This window comes from Bubalus bubalis, chromosome 8, assembly GCF_019923935.1.
Source record: "Bubalus bubalis isolate 160015118507 breed Murrah chromosome 8, NDDB_SH_1, whole genome shotgun sequence".
Classification (NCBI taxonomy): Eukaryota; Metazoa; Chordata; class Mammalia; order Artiodactyla; family Bovidae; genus Bubalus; species Bubalus bubalis.
This window is the reverse complement of record NC_059164.1, coordinates 64,967,391-64,986,351: the sequence shown is the minus strand read 5'-3', so window position 1 is coordinate 64,986,351 and position 18,961 is coordinate 64,967,391.

The following is an 18,961-nucleotide window of genomic DNA, read 5'->3' as shown; positions in this document are numbered from 1 at the left end:
GTTGATGGGCAGTCTGTTTCCCAGCCTCGGAGATGTTGCATAAGCAGCCGCAGCCCCGCGCACATTCCCATGGTTACGGGGCTGGGAAAGGCTGGCGGTGGTGGCATCGCCATGGCACCAGCATGGCCCAGGGCTCAGCTGGCATGGTGCTGGCACAGAGCAACTCTGAGTTCTCACTGAACAGATCTCTGCCAGGCAGGGCTCCTCTTGGGCATCAAGTGGCTTGTGGAGTCAGGCAGGAGGCAAGCAGCCCAGGGCCAGTTTCGGGGGAAGCCTGAAGACCCCCTTCAGCCTCTCAGCCCAGCGGCCAGAGCTCCGTGGGGTGGGGGCTGGCCATGGGAGTAAATGCCCCCCATACTAGCTGGCTCAACTCAGGCAGAGCTGACTCTGTCCACAGCCCCTTCCTCAATCCTCAACCTGCGGAAATCTTGGCACTGACCCTAGCCTCCTCCTTAGAGTTCTCATCCCCTCCACACTCTCCTGCTAGGCCTGTGCCCTGGGGATCTCACAGTGGAGACCTAAGCCTGGTTTTGGGGGAAATACACACCAGGAGCTTCCCTGGTGGCTCAGACAGTAAAGAATCTGCCTGCAGTGCAGAAGACCCGGGTTTGATCTCTGGGTCGGGAAGATTCTCTGGAGAAGAGAATGGCTACCCACTCCAGTATTCTTGCCTGGAGAATTCCATGGGCAGAGGAGCCTGGCACGCTATAGTCCATGGGGTCTCAAAGAGTCGGACACGACTGAGTGACTGACACTCACTTTCACATCATGAGGATAGAGGCATATAGGATTCAGGCCAGCAGGACTGTGGGGGTTCAAATGTCAGAGGTCAGTGGGGGTCAGAGCAGTCACAGAAGTCCTCCTGAGAGGCAGTGGTATACTGGACCCATGAGGATGAATAAGATTTGAGGCAGGGAAAGATCTGGGAGGAGGAGCAGCTGACATGAAGATGGGGAGGCCCAGAACACACGACCTCTTTGATGAGATTAGGTCTTTCAAAAAAGAGAATATCTGTGTGTGTGTGTGTGTGTGTGTGTGTTTGTGTATAGCGGTTTCTCCAGGTTTAGCTGGGCTGCTTGAGCACAGGAAGTCTCCTGGAGGGTGAGGTAGGGGAAAGTTAGCAGGAAATCTCCTTAGAGCCTTGCCGACGCCCTGGCACAGCCTCCAGGGAGGCTCTTGAACACGTTCCACGAGGCTCCTGCATGGCCCCACTCTCCTCCCACGCCCCAACCAGCTCCTCCTCCACACCTCCCTCTGCCTGGGCACCTGGGCCAGCTCCTCCTGCTCCTCCCCAGCTCTGAGGGTCACCCTCTCTAAACCAGCAGGTCCTGCACAATTCCAGGACTGATTCCTGCATCTTCACCAGGCAGTTCTGAAGCCTCAGCGTCCGTCTTGTGTTCACACCCATCCTTTGTCACCAACTCCTTCGTGACAACCCTAGAACTCCTGCCACTGGGGGACCCCTCCCTAGTGGCCTTTCAGTCCTTACAGGACCTTGACCACAGGGAAGGAATAAAGCCCTCCTGGTCCTCCCCACTTTCCCATTTAACTAGGAAAGAGGAACACAAGATTCTTTCCGTGGCCTGCAAGGCCTGGTGTGGCCGGGACCTCCCACCTCCCCAGCTTCATCTTCCCTCATCTTGCTCCCCTGGGCTCTGCCCTGGCCACACTGGCCATCTCATGGTGCCCAGAGTCCCCCGGGCTCATGCTCATTCCAGAATGACTGCTGCTTGGCACGCGCTGCCCGCCGCATCTCCCCCAGCTGCTGTCTCCACTGAGTAGCCCGACTTGCCGCCACTGTCGCCTCCTCAGAGGCTCATCCTAACCACCTGGTGGCATGGCTCAAGGTCATGTGGCCTCTCCATGTTTTATTTTCTTGGTGGCACTTGGCTGTTGTTGCAGTAGAGCCTCATTGTTCACAGGCGTTCTATAAACTCACCTCGAACACTGAATTAGTAAATATGGAACCATTGCTCCTAGAAGAGAGTCAGAGCTAGGCTCCCGTGAGCCTCTAGTCACCAGGTTTTGCCAACGGATCAATACATAACCTTGTTTTCCGTGTGTTTCTGTTTCTAGACACCTGATTTAATATATATCGCTGATTCATTAACATAGAACTCACGGCCAACAGCACTATTATTCATGATTGAGAGACGCTGTTACCCTTGAATTTTCTCTGGAGAGCACATTACAGACGCCTTGTACCAAGAACTCTAGACAACACTTCTGCCCTAGGCTTGGGGCCATTTATACAGTGAAATCACCAACAAAAAGCACGAAAATGTAAAGAAACATAGCTCTCAGTAAACCTCAAAAAGGATACTGTAAAGTCTGAACCGAGCCAAGATGGCAGAGGTCGTCGTGGTGGAACCCAGCTGGGGATTCATGCATCAGGCTGTTCAAGTTCTCCTCGCCCAGATCACGTCCAAGAATGACTGTGGCTGCGCTGTGAGTACTGACTGAGGGGTGCAAATACATTTCAGGGAGCAGGCAATCACCAATATGGAATCTGCCAATAGTGAGGAGCCACTGTTTGTTGTTCTTAAGCGTTTCGTGTGTATTGTTGGGCTTCCCTTTGCTTATTCACTGCTGTATCTTCAGCACCAAACAAGGTCAAGGTCAAGATTCACAGTAGATGCTTAATAAATATTTATTGACTGATTGTCCTGCCTCCCTCTCTTTCACATGCACACAGACACACACTCACACACACACTCACATGCACTTACAACACAGAGTACTTATCAGGTCTCGGAGCTGAGAAGATAGGGATTCTGTTTTCTGGGCACCATAGGCAAGAGAGAGAAGGAAGAGGGGGTAGGTGAGCGTCCTTGTCCTAAACCTTTGCTATTCCTGGCCTCCACTCCCTACTTACAAGTCCTGGGGCTAGCTGTGTGTGCAAGTGTGTTGTTAAATCCCTCGCCCCCCCGACCCCCTGCAGGAATCCATGCGGACATGCAGTACATATACAGCCTGGCTGAGGACCCCTGCGTCTGGTCCTGGGAGGATGGTGCGGGTGTGTGCATGTGGGTGCCATGCGCCTTCACAAGCACGTGTGTGAGCACGGGCTCCAGCCTGCCCCGATGAGGCCTGCTGGCTTCCTCGCAGCTGCAGAGCTTGCTGCACTGACAGGCCTGTAATCACGGGAAATTACCGAGCCCAGAACTAAAATTAAGGCTGCTGCTGCTGCCACAGGACCTGTTTACAAAGACAAGCACCCGGAAGAGGCCTTGGGAGGCTCTGCTGGGAGCTGCAACTCCTGGGGAGGATGGAGTGGGGACCCAGCAGAGAGGCCACAGAGAGAGGAAGCCTCTTATATTTGTCATACACCTACTAAGTGGCAGGCACTGTGCTCATTAATTTCACGCTTCAGTTTATTTCATCCTCACCGAGACACTGCTAGGCAGGAAATGGTCCTGGGGTCCCGACCCCAGACCTGGCCTTTGAGGTCGAGGAAGGAGCTTCAGGTTGTGAAGCTTGCGACTGGCAGAGCCGGAGTCTGAACGCAGGGCTGACTGACTCCGGGACCAGGGCTGTGGGGCCCTGTGGGGCAGGGAGAGGGGAGACCTGTGGGAGTGGGAGGCGGGTTCTCTGGTTTTCGTATTTGGTGTCTGGTGTAAGGAACACTGGAAAGAAGACCCCCATGCACCATCCTGTCTCCCTCCCGCCTGTCACGTGGTCTGTGGCATACCTCTTAATACTTTAGGGTGAAGGTGGCCCCATGGGAACCCACATATCCCTCCAGGAAGAAAACAGATGAATTGTGCACACTGACGTCAAGTCTAAGGGACCCTGTTCCACCTGCAGGGTGGCCCCACCCCCAGCACAGCCATCCGGCCTCATATGGGTGGGGCTGAGGGGACACGGCATGAAGCTATACATTGACCCAGGCTCTGGATTCCCAGCTGAGGTCTTCTCTTTTCCTTTTTCCTTTTCTGTGGCTCTCCACACACCACTGTCCCCAGAAAGCCCTAAACATGACTCTGAGAGCTGCCCTTCTCACCCCAGCCCCCAGCCAGAGAGCAGGTTATTTGTGAACAGTGAGTGATGATTGTGGAGGGGCATTGGGTGGGGCAGGGAACTCCCTCTGCAGAGGGCAGAGCTGGACTGGCAGACAGTCATCCACGCTGTCTGGGCCAGGCTTTCTGGGTGAGCAGCAGCCTCCCCTCTCCCCAGCCCCGCCACTGTCTCAAGGAGAGCCTGGCTCACTGGCCTGGGGGCCGTGGAGAGAGAAAACTCAACCCAGAGGCCCCGTGTGACATATGTTGGTACACTACTGGACTGGCCTTCAGCCAATAAGCACTTTCATCTGACAGCAGTCAAAATATTAATAGTGCCAGGGGCTGTTCTAGGATACATACAACACTCACATACACAGAATTGCAGAGACTCCTTTGAGGAATTAGCATTATCCCCATTTTACAGATGAGAAAACTGAGGTACAGAGAGATCAAGTGGTTTGCCCACAGCCATAGAGCTTGGTTATGAGGTGGAATTTAGACCTGGGCCATGTGGCAGCAAAGGTCTATGCTCTATTGCCTCTTGAGTCCCTGGTCCTTTGGTCTTCCCCAAAGCAGACACACTGCAGGCTGTATGGTGAGTGGCCATCTGGTCTCTGCCTGATATGGCCCCTGTCGTCTCCTGCATGCAGCTTGGCTGGGCAGAAGGGCCCTGTTTGAGGGGCTGAAGCAGACTCTTGGGAGCATCTGCCGCTGGGGTCTGCTCACCAGGCCTCTTGTGTCCCTGTGGGGGACTGAAGAGGACAGTGGCATGGCAACGGCCACACTCGCCCACCAGCCCTCACAACCCCGAGCTGTTCTCAAAAGGGCTGAAGGGAACCCTCCGTGAGCCCGACTGCCTGCTAGACCCCGGGCTGCGCTTCATGTGAGTTTGTTCATCATTTTTTGCGCTTGGGTTGTGACCAGCGATTAATCTGGAGAAGGAAATGGCAACCCACTCCAGTATTCTTGCCTGGGAAATCCCACGGACAGAGGAGCCTGGTGGGCTACAGTCCATGGGGTTGTGAAAGACTCGGACACGACTTAGCGACTAAATAATAACAACAACAGCATTTAATAGTTTCAATGAAATGGAAGAATAAAAATAGAGTGCATCTTGCCTGGTGAAGGTAGGTACTGTTTCATGAAACTTTTATTTCCATTTCACACATTTATGCTGAGTCACAGTAAAAATGAAGTAAAAAACCCAAGTTTGATGAACCTCCCAGAGGTTGCCTTCTTACTCCTTGTGTCTCACTTAGGTTCCTGCAGCCCCCCATCTGGGTCAGGCCCGGCCTGGAAGTCCCCCTGCTCCCCGCACTGCAGAGCCCAGCCCAGCTCCGGGCACCTGGAGGAGAGCACTCAGCTTACAGACTGAGCCATGAGCAAAGGTCTACTGTGTCGTGTAGGCCACCAGGCACCAGGATCTGTGCTGAGCATTTTGCCTGCATCATCTTTTAAACCTCATGAAGTAAGTGGCCCTGGTCTCTGCCTTCCACAGATCAGGAAACTGAGGCTCAGTGAGTTTCATGTGCTCACTTCTGCAGCTCACACACATCAGAACTGGGTTCTGGATGGTGGACACACAGCTGCTGATGACAGGCAGGCAGTGATGAGAAGGCGCCCTGATCCCGCCACCTCACTTCTGGGGACCCCTCCTCCTCCCTTCTGTACCCAAGCTCCTCGGCTACCAAGTTCCCCTAAGACCCCCTCCCTCAGGGCCTGTGGGATTCTGTGGTTCTACTCTGAAGCAGTCTCTGATTTCCATGACACCAGGGTGGAGTAACTTGAGAAGCCTGCTGGAAATGTGGGGAAGGGTCCCACCCAAGGAGAGCCTGGCCCTGACTCCAAAGTCTATCGCGCAACCTTGGGTCCACACATCTACCTCACCCAGACGTTTCCTTTCCCCATGCGCTCCACAGCTGGCAGCTGAGGGCAGCATGCATTGTGCTGCTGAGGGCGAATGGTCACCGGAGCCACAGTCCTTCCCAGAGCTGCTCAGAGCCCAGCAAGACTGCCCCAGCCCAAACCCCCGAACCAGGGCTCGGCCCTCAGAGCTAACAGGTCACTTCCATTCCTAGTTCCTTCCTTTTCAGAGATGCGGGGACCTAGTGAGCACTGAGTTTGGAGTTAGCTGGACCTGGGTTCACACCAGGGCTGGATTCAGAGAAGATTATGGTGCCTATTCCTCCTCCGACAAACATGAATTTAAAATAAACCCTGTTACTTCACAAACTCTCCAGTAGCCCCCCATTCTCCTCAAAGCAAAATGCCGAAGGCCTTACAATGGTTTACAAAGGGCTTCAAAGTCCTGTATGTCTACTTCTCTGGACACGTTTCATTTCTGGACTCACTCAGCTCTAGCCATGCTGACCTCTTGCCATTTCTGCCCCAGGGCCTTTGCACTTGCAGTTCCCTCGGTCTGGAGCCATCTTCCCTCAGATGCCCACACGGATCACTTCTGCACCTCAGTGAGGGTCCCTGATCCAAAGGCACGCTTCAGCCCCAGCTACAGCCCATGGCATGTCTTACGTTGCCTTCTCACTTTATATTCCTGCACACTAAATCACTTCAGTCATGTCCAACTCTTTGTGACCCTATGGATTGTAGCCCGCCAGGCTCCTCTGTCCATGGGATTCTCCAGGCAAGAATACTGGAGTGGGTTGCCATGCCTTCCTTCATGGGATCTTTCCAACTTAGGGATCAAACCCACGTCTCTTATATTTCTTGCATTGGCAGGCAGATTCCTTACTCCTAGCACCCCCTGGGAAGCCCCTCCTACTAAAATACTGTATGACTTATTCATCTATCTTGTTTATCTGAAGATGTTTATCATCTATCTCTCTCCATTAGAATGTAAGCTCCACAAGGGTGGGGTTTTTTGTTTCTTTGTTCAGCGCTGCCTAACACCAAGTAGGCATCAAAAAAAAAAAAAAAAAAAAAAAGGTGCAAAAGAACTGAGAGAGAATTAAGTATGTGTAAAGAGATCCAGAATTTGGATTTCTTCCATGAAGTCCCTGAATCATCCATATCAAATTCTTTGAAACCAAAATCTGAAGAAGCTGGTCTTGGACATTCCTGCTTTGCTCCAGGTCTTCATTTAGGTGAGTTTCCACTCTGACCCGGTGGCTGGCCCCAGCCATCATCCTCCTGGGTGCCAAGCTGGGCCCTGTAAATACAAATGCAAACCAGAAAGCCACGCCACGCCCCACCCACAAGCCTGGTGGAGATGCTGACAAGAAGACAAGAGGCAATGACGTGTGAGTGACAGGGAAGCACCAGGGCACCCATAGAACAAGAAAGAGAGATGGAAATGGAAATCCTTTGTACCAGACAAAGGAAATGGTTGTGTGGGTAGCTAAACTCCTTAGTCTATTTCTTCACGGTGGTGCTGAGTTCTAGATCAAGTGAGATGAAGAACTGGAGGCCCATCCAGTTCTGAAATGTGACATGCAGAGATTTTTGTTTTTCACTCTTCAAAAACAGGCAAGAAGCCAGGGCAGAGATCAGTAAATCCATTTCACAGATTTTGCCATGTTTATCCCTTCCTATGTGAACTTCTTCCTCCATCCCAAATTTCAGTCTCATCCAGAGGTCCTGAGGCGAGACCCTTTCAGCTTCATCCTGCCTCCTTCCTGACCCCATCTCAAGCTGCTGCTGCTGCTAAGTCGCTCCAGTTGTGCCCGACTCTGTGCGACCCCACAGATGGCAGCCCACCAGGCTCCCCTGTCCCTGGGATTCTCCAGGCAAGAACACTGGAGTGGGTTGCCATTTCCTTCTCCAATGCATGAAAGTGAAAAGTGAAAGTGAAGTTGCTCAGTCGTGTCAGACTCATCGCAACCCCGTGGACTGCAGCCTACCAGGCTCCTCCATCCATGGGATTTTCCAGGCAAGAGTACTGGAGTGGGGTGGCATTGCCTTCTCCACCATCTCAAGCTAGCCTTTGTCAATTAGGACACTGGGACTCAGAGAGGGAGAGTGAGCTGCTCGTGGTCACACAGAGAATTAAGAGTCTGGGCAAGGACTGGGAACCAGGCCTTCTGCCTCTCAGCCTGAGGCCCTTCCATTGCCAAACATGTGTTCTTCGGAGCCCCTGCCTTCAGCCTGGGTTCCCGGAAGATGCCATGACCTCTAACCCTGCTAAGCCTGCATCCACTCCTTCTGCACCCCTGGGGCCACCAAACTCAGGGCTGAGGGCCTGTGGGGGCTGGCTAGAGGCGTGGGAGTCGGGGTAAAGCCAGTTCTCACTGAAGCCTTTGCGTGCCTCTGCCAGGGTTCTGAACTGCCTTCCTCTGGAGAGCAGCTCTGGGCGGGGGTTGGGGGGGTGGTTGGTGGGCATGGCCCACCCTCTTGGGGCAAACTCTTCCAAGGCTCAAGAATACAGATTTTTAGGCCTAGAGGGGCTGTCATAAAATTCACAGTCATACCTTCTCCTGACATACTGCAGAGGAGAAGCTGAGGCCCAAAGCAGGCGCGAGGCCTGCCCAAGGTCCCAGGGGACAGAGCCAGGGCCAGGCCTGGAGTCAGAGTTTTGCATCATCATCAAGTCTGATCATATTTGCTCCTTCAGGAATTCTGGTATATTTCATTTGGGCAGCATCCTGGAGTCCAGGTTTCTAGCTAGACTTACATACCTCCAATGATGGGGGACTCACTACCAGTTTGTGTTCTCTCTTGCTTTCTCTCCATTTCTGTTCTCCTGATCTCTGGACCCAGACCTTAGAGTTCAGGCTCTCTGCTTCTGACCCTTCCTGCCTTTCCCACAGGTGCTTCTAAGGACCCTCACATGCTTGCTGTCTGTCTGTGTTTACAGAGGGGACTTCTGTCCTCCTGTCACGCCCTCTCCACTCTAATGAGCATACTCAGGGCCCGAGATGAGGTTTGCTCATCTTTGTCACTCATTTCTTCAAAAATTCTTACTGACTGTGTGTTCTGCTATGTACCAGGTCCTTAGCACTAAGGATACACTAACGAAAACAAACATAAATATCAGACCAGAGACTTGAACCGTCCCTGACACAGACCCTCCATCCTCACCACACAGCCTCTTGTAGCTCTGAGACTGACAGCTGGAGGGGCAGACTACCAGAAAGAGACAGATACACTGAACACAAATATTCAGAACAAAGGTGGGAAGAGGAACGTGGAAATGCTATAAACCGCTGGCCCCATGGTCAGTACAGTTCCTCTGCCAGGAAATTACAAGGCTGTCCTTTGGCCTTCTTCTGGACTTGGAGGCCGAGCAGCCCTTGGGAGCATCTGGAACATCTGGTAGCCATCTTCTCCCACCGAGGGAGAAGGGCCAGGGCTTGAGTGGGCTGGGGGTGGGGCCGGGGAGGCCTCTTCCTTCCCCCAGATCCCTAACATCACTTTCAGACCCAGGGCGGTGTGGGACCTCCCCAGCCTCTCTGCTGGACCCTTCTGGTCTTGCCTGCCTCCTCTGGCTTCTCAGAGTGGACCGTGCCCACCCAGGGCACACTCTCTGCCAGGTCCCAGGGGGATGTCAGCTCCCCTGGAGCAAGGCCAGGCTGGGGGGCAGGGGCACAAGCCGAGCTCCCATGAGAGTCCATTCTCTGGGACGTCGGGACTGGGCTGCATGGGTTGTAATGGGGTGAAGGCCTCCCGCACGGTGGTCCAGGCTGGGAGCAGCTGTGATAGTTGGGGGCAATGGAAGAAACAGGTGGGTGGGGATGACAGAGTGAGCAACTCACATCCCAGACTGAGAGGGATCAAAGCTTGCCCGCCCCCCTACAACTGCTGTCGGGGTTAAAATGTGAGAGTGGGAGATGTTATGGGCCTAACTAGGGGCCTGCCAGTTCCTATGTTGAAGTCCTACCCCTCAGTACTTTGGAATGTGCCTGTATCTGGAGACAGGGCTTTTAAAGAGGGAATTCAGTTAAGACAGGGTTTTATGGTTGGTACCTAATCCAATGTGCCTGGTGCCCCTTTAAGAAGAGGAGGTTAGGACACAGAAACACACAGAGGGAAGGCCATGTGAAGACGCAGGGAGCGGATGCTCGTCTGCAAATCAAACAGAGAGGCCTCAGGAGAAACCAACCCTGCCGACCCCTGGGTCTTGGACTTCCAGCTTCCAGAAATGTGGGGAAATAAATTTCTGTCCTTTAAGCCCTCGGCCTGTGCTATTTGCTACAGCAACCCCAGCAAACTAACATAGGTGCAAATCTATTTTATTATGGCAATGCCTTAGGTATGGTCACTTTCAGCTCCCCTGGAGAACCCCATGTTCAGATGCTCTGCCAGAAAATAAGCAAATATACCTTTAGGATTATACTCCTGGATTATTATTTCCCATGGATTAGGGTAAAGATTGGAGCAGCTGGAGGAGTTGATATTCTTCAAGGAGACCAGACAGGACATCAGTTCTCAGCAGTGAGCTGTATCTGCCTTTAGGAATGTAGGTGGAAACGAGAAACAACATCACCAGTGCAGAGACCAACCAGAAGGTTACCACTGTCTTCCTCTTGGAAGGGATAGAGGTGTTTTATTCACACCTGGAATCAATAGAAAGCCTATAAAAAGAGGAACTTATGGACATTTAGCAAGTGCCTGAGGTAGCACAATGTATACAACTCCAGGATGTGGTAGGGTGCTGAAACTTCATAATCTGGATGGCAAGGTGTGCGTCCACAAAACAACCAAAACAGCTAATCCTTTTCTATTCCGACATTAATGACAGATCATGTTCTAAGCATGTTACATAAGTCATCTTCATTAATCCTCACAAAGCCCTATGAGACAGGCATTATTTGTGCCCCTGTGTCATCTATGAGAAAACCAAGACACAAAGAGATTACACGATTTGGCAAAGATCACACAGCTTGTAAGAAGGAAGAGTAATGACATTAGATGGAAAAGAGACTTGAAGAAAGGAGAGGTGAAGGCACAGGGTAGCAGACACGCGGGCTGCCCTCCGAAGTTTAGTCCCCCAGGTTGCGGTGACTTCAGCACACTTATTGGAACCCTTCAGTGAAGAACTACATAACTCACCACTGGGGTCCAAGGAGTATTCAATCTTCTGAAGATAAGCCCTGAGGGACTATTGTTGAGATAACTCAAAATGTCAGTTAAAGTGGAGAGTCATAAACAATGGCACATGGACCTTACATATTTGGGGACAATTTCTAAAATGCATGCCTCTATTAATCACTCTGAATATACGACCAAAGCCTCTTCTTTGAGCAGAAGTTCACTGACTGGAACTCCAGTTTATCTATTTTTTTTTTAATAAGCCACACCCATGTTGCCTCATCTTTGGTTTCCTGTTCTGGTTCTTTAATATGCAGAGCAGTGAGGGTGTGGGCTGGTTCACACTCGCTGTGTACAGGGTGGGCAAGACAGACCTTCTGTCCCCACATGAAGTTCATTATGGCCACATAACTTCCTTGGGTCAGCAGAAGGTAAGTGGAAGTGACGGGAGTCACTCCTGGACAGAAGCTGGCAAAGCCAGCACATGCTTCCCCCACGTGTTCTTTTCCTTCTGCCTTGGTTTCTGGCAAAGGTCCAGATATCAGCTGCACCATCAGTCTGAGGCCTGAAGCAGAGCCCCTGCTTACCAGGAGGAGTCTGCAGCAGGACCAAGGAGGAAACTCTGTGTGGGTTGAACTGCTGAGGTTTGGGGAGTGATTTGTTATTGCAGTCTAGCCTACTACCTCCTCCCAACGGGTATACTCATCAAGTACTATGAGTCCAGTCTTGGTCTGGGCATTTTGATGTATTTCTCTATATTTCTCTGGTATTTCTTTATGGTCTCCTTAGACCTCTTTTCACTCTTCTTTCTAGCTCTTTGTTTTTACTGTGGGATACCCAGAGGACCCAGCCCTTATTTATGATGTTGCTTCTGTAGTAAACATGTGCGAGGCCTCCAAGGAGAGGCCCAGTGGGCAAGCACGAGGCAGCACACTGAGTGTGGTCACCTGGGGCACCCCGGGGGCAGGAACCGTGCCCACCCGCTCCGGCATTTCCCTCCTGCTGAGACAGCTCTCTGGCAACCCTGGGCGTTTTCCCACATTCGTCCTGGGTACTCCACGAATTCAAGGCCCTGACCTCTCTTCCCCTGGGCCACTCCTCAGAGTCATGTTTGCCACAAGCAATCTTGAGAGAAGAGGTAACATCTCCCAGGCAAAGAGCAGTCTTTATCCCACTTTCTATAAAAGTGGAAAATCTCCCGAGGCCAGTGTTCCTCTCCTGTTACTCTACCCACTGAGTACCCCACCCATCCTGGGCCCCTCGCAATGCCTGTGTGGGACTTGAGTGGCAGCAGAGAACCGGAGCCAACCATCAGAGTGCTCTGGGGACAGCTCTTGCCTGAGTAATGAAGTCCTTTGTCTTGGACCTAGGAGTCTGGGCTCTGGCTGGCATCTGTGTAACAGTAGCAGGCTAACTTGTGAGCTTATACACAGGATAACGGGGTTTCCCAAGTGGTTCCGTAGTAAAGAACCTGCTTGCCAATGCAGGAGACCCAGGTTCGATCTCTGGGTTGGGAAGATGCCCTGGAGGAGGAAATGGCAATCCACTCCAGTATTCTTGCCTGGAAATCCCCTGGACAGAGGAGCCCGGTGGGCTACAGTCTATGGAGTCGCGAAAGCGTCGGACATGACTAAGTGACTAAACAACAACTACAAACTGGGTGATGTATCAGTCTCTGCACTGCTCTTGACATCCCACCCCAGCTCTGCTCAGGACCGGGCGGTCTGTGGACTGACGGGCAGTCAGTAAGTGTCCTTTTCACTCACTGACCAGGGGACCGGGGAGTCTCCAGACAGTTCATTCTATACCGGTTCCCTAGGGGCTGCATTACTGATGCTTCCTGGAGCCTCAGTTTTCCCCTCTGCATGAGGCACAGCCCCCAGAACCCAGTTCACACTCAGGGCTGTTGGATTCGGGTTTGGAGGAAGATGACTGGCCTTCTCTGGCAATTGCCAGCTGATTTCTGTTCCCTAGGGGCTGCATTACTGATGCTTCCTAGAGCCTCCGTTTTCCCCTCTGCAAGAGGCACAGCACCCAGGACCCAGTTCACAGTCAGGGCTATTGGATTCCGGTTTGGAGGAAGATGACTGGCCTTGTCTGGCAATTGCCAGCTGATTTCTGTCTTCCTTTGAGGTGATGCCAGCACACTTGGACTCCAACCAGAGAACTTAGGAAAGAGGAAGGAAGAACTCACTGTGAGTGAGAAAGGGGGAACGCAGCCAGCGGAGACGCACTTGGCCGTGGAGTCTTTCCTCCTGGAGGTCTGCGCAAGCAGGACAGGGGCTCAGTGTTGTCATGAGGCTGGGCTGTTGTGTGTCTCTCCTGGAGTTCTGTTTGGAGAAAGAGATGTGACGTCCACCTTCAGGGAGCTGACAGGAAGGAGTTGCCATAGTTTCTAGCCAAGGATTTGAGGTGGCTTTGTCAGGGAGGCTGTGGCAGCCTGGGGAAGGTAGCACGTGTGTGCTCAGCTGCTCAGTTGAGTTTGACTATTTGCGACCCCATGGTCTGCAGCCCAGCACGTGCCTATGTCCATGGGATTTTCCAGGCAAGAATACTTGAGTTGTCATTTCCTCCTCCAGGGGATCTTCCCTACCCAGGGATTGAACCTGTGTCTGCTGGGGGAAGGTAGAGGGTAGTCAGAAACAAGGGGACGGGCATGTGAGGTCGCTCCCCAGGAAGCTGGAATTTGCCCCCAAATCAACTCTTGGCAAAATTAGGATGTGTTCATGCTCTTCCCACTTAACAAATTCAGAGAAACCAACTTAGTGTGACACTGGGAAAAAAAAACCCCAAAGGGACAATTACTTGACTAGTATTTTTGCTGTGTCTTCAACAGCTGTCACGGGGGGACACCTGTGTGCCTGCATCTCTCTCCTCTGCTTCAGGAAGGAGGCGGCTTAGGGAAGATTGCACGTGAGGCTGGAAGGGGAGAAGAGAGGCAGTGGAGGGACAGGGGCTAAAGCAGCTCTCCTGGGAGGGGCTGCCGCAGGTGAGAGGAGGCATGGAGGAGGGGACGCGATGCGGTTTACTTCTCAGCAGTGGGGGTGGTGTCTGACTGGCTCTGGGGACCTCGGCGTGCCCTCGTCTGCTGCAGCCAGCCCAGGGCTTTCTCTTCACAGAGGATTCTGGCAAAGGTTGTCCCTCCTAGTCTTGGGTCCCAGGGTTTGGGGAGGGGGGTGCTGGCCAGTCTCAGGAACACAGCCTTTCCGCCCTCCACATAGGAAGGGCCTGTCGCCAGAAGAAGGATAACCCTACTGTGTCTGAGTCCTCATTTCACTTGCAGCTGGGCGCTAATCCAATTGCTGGCTCTAACCTAATTCTCCATTGATGCCCGAGTCCTTTGCCTGCCGATATTAAAACTCTTTTCATTTAATTGTGTAGAAGATAGATCCTCTCAGCCGTCAGGTGGTAAATATAGAAGAGCTGATGTGTAGCTCTAATTTCTTCCTTGGCAGGGCTCCTGTGGCTCTGAATAATTGGGGACTAAGATGCTCTGGAAGGAGGACCAGGAAGGAGGAGAAAGGAGTTGGGTGGGGCACTGGGACGTTATCGTGGCCCAAAGGTTACGGCTCAGAGGGAGCGGGGCCTGGTTAGTGTTCCTGGCCTGGTTGGTGAGTCCGTTTCATGAGGTCAGTCATCTCCCTCCTGAATCTTTCACATGACTGATGTCCTGAGATGTTGTGGGAGAATCAAATGTTTCTGAATCGAGGATGATCAAGGAGAGGGGGCTGTCCTACTGCAAAGAGTAAGGAGGGGTCATGAGACCCCCAGAGTCAGAGGCAGGGAGCAGTGGTCATGATAAGCCCCTTTGATCTCATCACAGGGAAGACTGTGTGAGTCTAGGCACACAGTCACCTGCAGAGTCAGGGTTTTTAATGGACCAAGACCCTCTAAGACAACTGATTGCAGCTCCCTTGTCCGGTGACCACAAGCAGGGCAATGAAGAGGTGGTGGCAGAGGGCACACCTCTTGGTTTCCAGGTCAGCCTATAACAAGGTGGCCATCCTATTTCCCAGTGGAGGGAGGGACGGAGCATCAGAGAAAGACCCTGGTGGCCATTCGTTAGGAGGCTCATCCACCCAGCAGAGGCCTCCTGAAGTTACTCCTGCCACATGCTGCTTATCCCCACCCTCTTAAAACACACTTATGCAGGGAAAGGTGGTACAGACATAAAGACCACATGGCCCAGGCAGCAGGTCATGGGCAGAGCCTGTTGCTGGCCTCACACCCAGCCTCAAGGAAGCAGGAAGCATCCTAGCAAGAGACCCACTAGTATCTTGGTCACCAGACATGGGCTTCTCTGGTGGCCCACCCCAACTGTGGCTTCTCAGGAGCTCACAGCTTCTGGGGCTACCTCGGGCTCTGGAGGGCCTGGCACACACTCCAGCTGTCTTCTCAGGGATGGCTGCTGCTGCCTCTAAGCCACTGCTCAGCCCCCAGCTCCTCAGAGTTCCCTGTGCTTGACCACTGGAGGACCAGAGCTTCCAGGACTGGCCGTGCTTCCTATGCAAGAGGCTTTGCTATATCTTAGCTTCCTGAAACCCCTCTCTCTCTCCCCCTTGTCTTGGGCTGGGAGGCACCTCAGATGGTCCTTTCCTCTCCTCTTTCCCTTCCCGCCTCAAGACAAGGCACATATCCAGCATTTCCTGAGGGCTGTTCTCTCCTGGATACTGGGGGATTCTTAGGGCTCCACCCCTCCTGGCCTAGCCACCGCAGGCCTCTCTGACTCTACCTGTCCACTTCCAAGACCAGCTTCTCCCTTCCCACCTCCAGCCTGGGCTCAGTCTTTACCTCTCCTTCACCTGCTGAGCTAGGAGATCCTGGGGCAAGGAGAGGACACGCCTGGGGCTTGGAGTAGCTGAATCCTCTGACCAGAAGATCCTGGAGAAGGTGACCAGAGCAGTTTGCAAGACCGTGGCCCAGATATCACCACTGTTCTTTCCTTCAGAATCTGAGGCCAAACCTGTGACTTGGGGTCACTCTCCCCCATAGTATTTTCAGAGGAAACACTGCTAGGATAGATGATTGCTAGGAACATGGGCCCAGATGTTCCAGTCACAGGATCTCTGAGTGCTGGGGCTGTAACAGCCAGCGCTGCTGAGCAGAGCAACCTCCGCTCATATGAGGAAATTGAGGATGGAATACAGCACACAGGAGGGTGTGTTTGCCCAGGCTCATGCTGTGTCTCCACTCAGAGACCCTGGCTTCCTAACTCCAGTCTACACTCCAGGCATTTCTGCCAGTACAGTCAGAATGATGGGGATTCTTCCGAGCATGGGGTTCAGGATGATGGCGTGCCAATTCCATCTCCACCCTCTGCTGGCTGTGCAACCTCCAGAAAGTTACCTGACCTCTCTGGGCATCAGTTTCTTCATCAGTCAATTGGGGGTGCCAATGCTATCTACTTCATATGAGGCTTGAGAATGCACTGAGATCATTCCTCCAAAGCCCCAGCACAGCATTTGGCACGTAGTGAGTGGTAATTAGCCATCATGCAACATTCAGCTTCTCTGGATTGCAAATATCACTAAAACCAATGTGAACCAGAATGAGCATTAGCTATTCAAGAAACAAGCAGGCATTTAATTTACTCCCTCAACAAATCGAAAGGTTCTGTGTCTGGACACCCTTTGGATGGTTTTCCGGAAAAAGAAGGTGACACAGATATTGTTCTTCCCTCTGTAGAGGTTTCCCAGCCCAGAACAGGGGCAACAGAGACATTCCTCTCACCTTGAAGCTGCTCACAGGAAGCAGATGGAGCCGTCCGAGTCAGGATGCTGCCGGTCTCTTCCAGAAGGTCCAGAAGCCCAGGACTGCCCTGACCTGCAGCCCACCCTCAACTGAGCAGTGTAACTAGTGCTGTGAGAAGCCCCACTCCCCATCCAAGGAACTTTGGAGCAATGATTACGCCCCCCACGGTTCAGTTCCTGCCAAGGTGTTAAGTAAAAATGCTACTACTCGCTAGGATCAGAAGAACTAGGGTGAGGAGAGTGGGGCACTCCTAAGATGTAAAATTTAAGAGACACCCTCAAACTCAGTGGGGGCTTCCCAGGTGACTCTAGTGGTAAAGAACCCACCTGCCAATGCAGGAGACAAGAGATGCGGATTCAATCCCTGGGTCAGGAAGATCCCCTGGAGGAAGGCATGGCAGCCTACTCCAGAATCTTTGCCTGGAGAATCCCATGGACAGAGGAGCCTGGCATGGAGTCACAAAGAGTCAGACACAAGTGAAGCAACTTAGCACACATGCATTCCCCAAACTCAGTAGCCAAGATACATAATATTTCAAGACATTAAAGTTAATTTAAAAATCCATGATCGAACAAAACATCACCCATGCTTTTAAGTGAAGATGGACTCTGTCCCTGCTGAGCCGGAGAGTAAGTGCCTCCCTTGCCTCACTCTAGTCCCAGCCCCAAAGCTCAGGTCCCTTCTCAGACAGTAGACTCAGACTCTCTGGGAAGGGTGTTCCAGACAGAGGTACCATCTGTGGGAAGCTCTGCAGGTAGTTCTGCTGTGCAGAGAGTTGAGTTCCCTTGCTCTGAAAGAAGTAACTAATGCAGGCATGTCTGAGATTTGCAGAGGAGAAAGAGGGGATGCAATGTGATCCCCTAATTGCAGCTGTTGAAGAGTTCTGTGTAGATAGACAGTGCCCCACCCACCAAGGGCGCTGAAATTCTGCTTTTCCAACTTTATTCCTTTGGGGCTTTCTCTGTGGGTTTTCTTTCAGAACCCAGAAACTCCTAGAACAATTAAGCAATGCAATAATTGAACTTGCTGAGTCTTTGCGGACCCTCTGCTCCACAGTTTCCACTCCAGATAACTGGGGTCCTTCTCTCTGCTTATTTAAATCCTGTGCAGATTTCTAGCCCCAGTTCATTAAGATTCCGTCTGTGGAATCCCTCTCTCTATTCATTCCATACGTACACATTTGAGGACCTACAATGTGCCAGTCTGGATTATGGACAAGGACTGAATTTTAAAAATTGTGCTTGGGGAAGTCAAAATAATGCCAGCATATAACAAAAGTTAAATTACACTAGAAGGTTCAGAATGAAAATCAGCAATCTCTGGTCTGAACTTCTCCAAGTTCAGTATCATTTCTAGGCGCTTATGACCCTTAATTCTTGTAGGTGTTTCGTCTAGTATTTAGTTCCATTTTTCTAAATATATGCATACAAATTTTTTTATTTATCAGCTTTTGGCATTCACTTTTGAACTCTTGCCATGGTAAAAAAAAAAATAAGACAAATCTCCCATCTCCGTCCTGTTTCCTTTCCCTCCATCCTTTGAACATGGTTATTTTCCAGGTTTTTTTCTTTTCTTTTTTTTTTTTTTTTACTGAGCAATAAAGAAAGCATTGCTGAGCTCAGTTGTACAGTAAAACTGAATTCTTTTTTTTTATACAACCTAGAGCTAATAACCTTTTTTATTTATCTGATGTGAGGTATCTATTGTTAACCTTTTCAGTGTCTCTGCTTCTTACCTATCAATATCAATCAAACACGTTGGTTTTATTTTTCCCTCTGTTTTCTTGTTTTAAGCTGGACTTGTTACTTGCTAAGCCTGGGACTCAAATGTCTTCTTAGGACACTTGGTCTTCGTCTTCACGCTGAGACATACTTCACTGCACATCTCAGTTCACGTCCTCATTTCTGGAATCTGTTTCTTTTTCTTCCAAAACAGCATTTGTTCCCCTGTTTTGGTGGCACCCATGCTCCAATAGCTTCCTAGAAAGTGACCTGGGAAGTAAAATTCTCCATCCTTTTATGTCTGAAAATGTCTTTACTCTATCCTCACATTTTGTTGTAAGTTTCCCAGGGCATGAAGTTCTAATTGGAAATACTTTCCGTTGTAAAGCCTTGCCCATTGATTTCTAAACTCCAGGACTGCTGGTAACCCAAGGCCATTTCTGGTCTCCTGTGACCTGCTCTGTCATTTGGAAGCTCCTAAGATATCTTCACTACCATCCTGAT